The sequence below is a fragment of the Danio aesculapii genome, chromosome 5 (genome assembly GCF_903798145.1).
Source record: "Danio aesculapii chromosome 5, fDanAes4.1, whole genome shotgun sequence".
NCBI lineage: Eukaryota > Metazoa > Chordata > Actinopteri > Cypriniformes > Danionidae > Danio > Danio aesculapii.
Window position 1 is genome coordinate 43370661 of NC_079439.1, and position 6995 is coordinate 43377655.

At 34.3% G+C, this 6995-nt stretch overlaps 1 long non-coding RNA gene across 1 annotated transcript; it reads right to left on the reverse strand.

Moving 5' to 3' along the window:
* Window positions 1-2120: 2120 nt before the first annotated feature.
* Window positions 2121-6058, reverse strand: LOC130228557 (uncharacterized). The gene is made up of 3 exons (XR_008837774.1): window positions 5989-6058; window positions 2972-3072; window positions 2121-2862 (listed from the first exon to the last, which is right to left on the reverse strand). It is a non-coding gene; the product is annotated as an uncharacterized LOC130228557 (long non-coding RNA).
* Window positions 6059-6995: the final 937 nt, after the last annotated feature.

Sequence of the window (6995 nt, forward strand, 5' to 3'; positions counted from 1 at the left end):
AGATGAACAAAAAATTTATTATTTGTCCATACTGTAAAAAGATACTTGGAAAAAATGTTTGGAATTACAAATATCAGAACATTTTACATAAAAACAGCAATACATATTATCCATGAGTAATATTAATAGTATATTTCCATTTCCTTTTATGTTGTTCTTTTATGTTATTCTGTTGTTTCCTTTTATGTCGTTCTCTTCTCCATTCATATTCTACATCTTATATTCAGTTTAGGAAATAGAGACTGTCATCATACTGATAATTAAAAGCAGATTTATAAGAGTGTCGATACTGTATGAATGGGGCGAATAATTCTAATGAACAAAGAGAAGTGTCCAGCACAGTTTACCCTGTTTAAACCTCATCATAAAAAATGGAGAGGATCGGGGTATAAGATGTGTAACCAATTTGTAAAAGAAACCTCTGTGTGTCTTCTCAAGCAATTAATGGCAGCACGGAGAGGTGAAATTAAATTTCAATACCAGTCCCCTGTGCTACACAATCTATCTATCTATTTATCTATCTATATATCCATCTATCCATCTATCCATCCATCTATATTAAAGCTGCACAAAATTGGATATTGTGATATTTTATTTTTCTGCAATAAATATTGCGATATGAATACAGTTTCAGAAGATGGTTTGGATAACATGATTTGACAGATGTCTGGAGAGTCTAACAGTATTCAGGTACAGAAATTTAATAATCACAAAAATGCTTTCTTACTTTGTTTTGTCTTGTTTCTAGTCCAAATATCAAAAAAGTTCTTAGACCAAGTAAAAAAATGTATTAGTTTTCACCGTCAGAAGAAAAAAGTGAAAATTAGGAGATTTTGCTGGTTTAAAGAAATGATCTGCCAGTGAAGTAAGTGAAATAATCTTGTTTTCGCTATGAAATGTGGATATTTAGACTAGAAACAAGATCAATTTTCCAAGTAAGAAATGTTTTTTGCATAAATCAGATGAATTCCATATAAATACAGTGATTAAATACAATTCTGTAGCAACTGTAATTATATAATACTGTAAAACTATAATTCAGACTGGACATTGCATATCTTGTGACTATTGCGGATGCGCACTTTGCGATATTGATGCTGAAACATTATGTTGTGCAGCTGTAATATATATATACATACACGCACGCACGCACGCACGCACGCACGCACACAAACACATGTGTGTGTGTGTGTGTGTGTGTATATTATATATACACACACACACACACATATATATATATATGTGTGTGTGTGTGTGTGTGTGTGTGTGTGTGTATATATATATATATATATATATATATATATATATATATATATATATATATATATATATATATATATATATATATATATATATATATATATATATATATATATATATATATATACATATATACGTATGGTTTTAAATGGATCTGCTAATTTTTTGGATATGCTCTTTATTTAAAATTCTTGTGATGTCTTGCATTGAAGTATCAGTCTCAGAGGAGCTGGCCTTTTGTTAAATATCTGTTCCTATGACCGCATTTCTCTCTGTTCACCTCCGACATATCGAGTTTAAAGCAATGTACAGTATAGGGTTGGGTGGAGCACAAAGGTGCTTTTTTTCTTCTGTGGGAAAGAAAAGCTTGAGTGATGAATTCATAGTGTAATGATCCTCATAGCGCTTTAATACCACAAGCATATTAGCTTACAAGGCTTAGACTTGTACTGTAATGAAACATTTCTATTTATCTCACAATTCAGCTTCGTCTTCTTAAGTTAAGCATCTGCACTGAAATTCTATTTTTATTGACTTAAGTTTTATGGTGCTTTGTCGTTAACAATGGACATAAAAAATATTCATAATTTGATTTAATTAAAATTCAATTTTGTAGATCGTTTGAGGTCATTTGTAATGTGAATATAGAACCAGTGTAGCAAGTAGTTACAATAGAACTTTAAAAAATTATTTACATTACGTTCCTTCATGGACAATTTACAACAATGAAATACATTATCCTTTGGTAAGCATTTATTAAATTTGTTAAACAACAATACAATATAAACCTAATATTAATATCTATTGCTTTAGAGTAAAGCCAAAGACTCTTCAAATACGAAAGGTCAAAAAGCCTCTCATCTTTTTCGGCTGGTGGCGTTAGCTCTAAGGTTTAATGTCTTTTCTAGCTAAAAACTGCATAATACAGTATGTTCCCTCAAGGACAATCTCGACAATTGTAGTGCTAATTATGAGCATAGATACACAATATCAGGCAAGTTATGGAGTGAATGGCACGGCATTGTTGCGCAAATTACTGTTTGTGGTAAATAGCCAATAATTCGACAAGCTTCCTTTTGTGCCGTTCTGTAAAACCTGGCTCATAAAGTCATAACAATGGTGAACGTAATAGGATACCAAAATTTCCTCTGAACCCATAATACAGTCTTGACATGGACTGTTTGACAAATGTTGTGAAATACACTACGTGTTACCATTCATCATTCTATTGTATGATACGCCAATTCAAGTTCCTTTTGCAGAGACTGACTGCTCTGATCTAAACTGTTTAAATTAACATGAAGAAAAAATGTTATGAGAACGAGCTCTATCACCTGCTGTCATCTTTCTTGTCCCTCCACCACCATTTTTTCTTTTTTTCTTCCCCTGCCTCTGGTGTGCTCAGTAACAGCAGTTTGTCAGCTAGTGCCCCTGGCTGGTGTCACTGACCCTCCTCCTCTCTCCATAGTCAGACACTCTTTTCATGGTCAGGTGGCTGAGGTAGAAACCGTATATCGGCTTCATAACCCACAGGAGGTTTGAATTGGGGACGAGACCGTTGTGAGAGAACGCAATCCATGGAACATCCTGTATCCTGATACACTGCGGAAAGAAGGAGAATAGCCCTGATGTGAGAATGAGAAATGTTCGCCTCCAGCGACCTTCACCTTTCTTAATCAGGGACCCGCGTGTATTGTCTGAGCGGTATCACCTTTGCTGTTTTCCCATAGTGGCCAGTTGACCTATGGCCATCTGGTTACTGTCTGCTTCTGCTGATCATCTGCCACTCTCTGGTTATCACTCCACCTCTATCTGCAAACAGGTGATAAAACTGACTACTGTCCAGTCTGGGAATGAAGGACAGTAGTAGAAAATAGAGCATCTGTAGTGCTATAATGATGCCGGTTACAGTAGATGGTGGAATCGGCAGAGAATGTTTCAGTGCTATCAGAGGTGTCCCAAGTACAGAGTACATGCTTAACGGCATTTACCGTTTACTAAATTTACAGTAACAAAGTCCGGAAGGGACATTTGTGCAGTATTTGTTTTTAATGGGACTAATGCAGTCCTCAAAATATAAGGAAAATATCACTTTAGAAAGAGAAAAAAACTCAACTTTAAAGTATTTGACTGCAATTTTTTATTATTATTAATATTATTATAAAGCTACAGATTATCAGCTTATTATTTATTTTACTATGCAATAAAATGTACAACATAATCAGTTATTATATTACATTGGTTCTTTGTTATATTTCATTGTCAAATGTTCTCAAGCTCTATTGTCAATGTTTCCTTGCACTTCCTTGCATCGCACATAAAACAAATGAATCATAGAGCACATCCAAAAGTCTCCATACACAACTTCACATTATGTTTATATTATCAACATTTATCAACAGACTTTAATATATTTCAATAAAGGTCCAAGATATACATTTTTAGATCAGTTAATACTCATGAATAACAATGTCTACTGTATATCTTATTTACACTGGGATGTACAATATAGTAAAAACATGCAAATATATAGTGTAACTTTGTAGATAAATGTTCACAAGTATTTATTTTTTATTTTTAAGGGTGTTTGCTTTGTGACATGAAGTGGTAAATGCTTTTCAGCAAATTTAAAGATATGCTTCGAGCACATGCAAAGTGTTACTGCCTACAAAAACTGCTACATTTTTGGAAAGTGCTCTGGATAAACAGTATGAAATTTCAGTTAAATATTTACAGACAATAGTTTTTTTTATTCATACAACATGCACCCAAGTGCTAAAATTTTCCTTTCTTATGTCTGGAATGTAATGTTTACTATACATACAGATGGAGTTTATTAGCCTCCCTGAATTATTAGCCCCCCTGTTTATTTTTTCCCCCAATTTCTGTTTAATGGAGAGAAGATTTTATCAACACATTTCTAAACATAATAGTTTTAATAACTCATTTGTAATAACTGATTTATTCTATCTTTGCCATGATGACAGTAAATAATATTTTACTATACACTTCTATACAGCTTAAAGTGACATTTAAAGGCTTAAATAGGTTAATTAGACTAACTAGACAGGTTAGGGTAATTAGGCAAGTTATTGTATAATGATGGTTTGTTCTGTAGACTATCGAAATAAATATATAGCTTAAAGGGGCTAATAATTTTGACCTTAAATTGTTTTTTTTTTTTTTTAATTAACAACTGCTTTTTTTCTAGCTGAAATAAAACAAATAAGACTTTCTCCAGAAGAAAAAATATTATCAGACATACTGTTAAAATGTCCTTGATCTGTTAAACATCGTTTGGGAAATATTACAACAAGAAAAAAAAAAATCAAAGGGGGACTAATAATTCTGACTTACACTGTATATTAGTAAACACCTTTAATTTATAATACTGTTGTATACTTAATAGATTGATTGAATTGCATTCTTAACAATTAAGGTGTCATTATTAGTCAGACATTAGAAAGTGACATCACTTCTGGTTCAATAACAGCCACACAAAGTTTTTATTAATTGTTTTTGATATTAGTTTACTTCTTGTAATGTCTTACTCCATTGTCTTAAAATGACATCAAAAACAAGTCATTTAGTGAGCAATGAGCCGTTTTAAAGTGTGATGTAAAGTATGCATTTATAGAATGACATCCTTCAATTGCAACAGCACACATTCATTTCTTCTTTACATAACAAAACTGACCCGATTGTACATTAGCCATTTCCAGTGCGTTGTCCTCTGTGAGATCAGTTAATATCAACCTAAAATGCTTTACAGCCTTATTGTAAACCAACAATGTGTAGTCTAATTGAAAATAAATAAAATGGATTGATAAAATGTACAAGCAGTTTTTGGAAATGGGAGCAAGACACACCAGACTTTCATGTACAGTACATATTAGTGCATGAGTCCGTCAGGAGGGTTTTTTCTCAGTGTAAAGGCAGATAATCAAGGTATTCAATTATGCTAAGGCTTATCTACATATTTGTGTATTGTATTCATTAAACAGATTCCTTCATTAATGTTTCATCATTAATCTATTACAACTAATTAAAATAGTTTGGTTAATAAATGTACACATCTCATCCATGAGACCTCAAGCATCAAACAGAAGATTGCATTGGTTACAAATCCAGCGCTTCTTCTGCCAATGCATCAGCATGAGGCAGTTTGTACAATACTTTCAAACATGGATTTGGATTTTTGCATTACAGATTTCAGCTTTCTGTCACTAAGCTTTGTCTCATCTCAAAGTTGTGTGCACATCCCTCCAATATAACCATCATGAACAACCTTTCAATTATATTCTTCAAACATAACATTTGTAATCTATATGTATTTTAAATACTGCTGTTAAAACAGCATGTCTTTTATACATTGTACTGCCAAGTTGTTATAATGGAAGAAGTATGTTCTGCTGCTGCCCTGAGACACCTGTAAGTGAACCCAGCTCTTAAGCCAACTTGATGCGACTACATGTATTTTAGATTTAAACGCAATCTGAAACGAAACACATTCTACTACAGAAAATAGCTTTTGCTGACAAACTAATGTTTGATCTCTCGAATTTCCTGGATGTCATGATCAAACTGTCAACAACTACTTTAAAAATCACGCCAGTAAATCTGCCTGATGCGATATTGCCTCGGACTAGCCCAACACACCTGTCACATCATCCTACGGCAAAGTCAAGCGCAGCACTCGAGCCAGAGAAGGAAATCAGCTTGGCTTACCTTTAACAACAAACACATGTACGGTTTTGTCAATGGAGCAGCTCAAGAAACACAAGTCTTTGCCCGCGAGGTGCTAAAAGTGAACCTTAGAAGAGCTGTAACAATGAGCTCATCTGAAATCACTTTAGTTCAAGCGGCACCTTTATCCTTATCAAAGAATCTTTCATAAACACCACAATGCCCATTCCGCACCTGTTTGATGTTTCTCCTCCTCCGCCTGACTATTTTTCCACCCAGCCCACCATAGACAATACGAAAGGTGCACCCCTCAGGTGTGCTGGGCTCAATGATTGCTTCTTCTTTTTTCTTTCTTTTTCTTTTTTTTTTTTCACCAGGAGAGAGAGGCCACCCCATTCAGTCCCTCACACGAACTGCTCAACTTTGTGTGGACTCTGTTTCTGTCCACTGAGGGGGTAACTGAGATGGGGGCAACAGAAAGTGGCTTTAGAATACACGCTTGAAAGAGGACAGCTTTAGTCTGAATGGAAGTCTATGTGCTTTGTTGTTTAAATGAGCGCTGTCTGTTGCCATTGCCACACTGTTCGGCTGGGAGAGGAGAGAATTAAGTAGGTTGGCTATTTAGCGTCAATGGACGGTCCTCATGAGGAGATTGGCTTTTGTTGCACGGGACAAATGCAGAGTCATGCCTCGCATTGAGTGATGATTACTGTTTGTTCTGTCTTTAAGCACACTGATACAGAAGCTCAGCTTTTCACCAGAGTTTTTATATTTGACAAGGTGTAATATGTCATGGCCTCTAAATCCACATTAATGCCTCAGTCTTTTGCAATCTTTTGCTACATTTGATCCCTTTTATATGAATTGATGCGTTGTATTCAAGGTATACGTTTTAGCAGTTTAAATAAATGTGCATCTTGAGAATAGGTCTAAGGCCCCTCATTGTCTTCAACTGTTTGAGGACACCTTGTCTTTCTAGACATATGAATAATATTAAGGATACAAAAATACTATTATCTGTGTAATATTGTAGAGGTTGACATTACTTA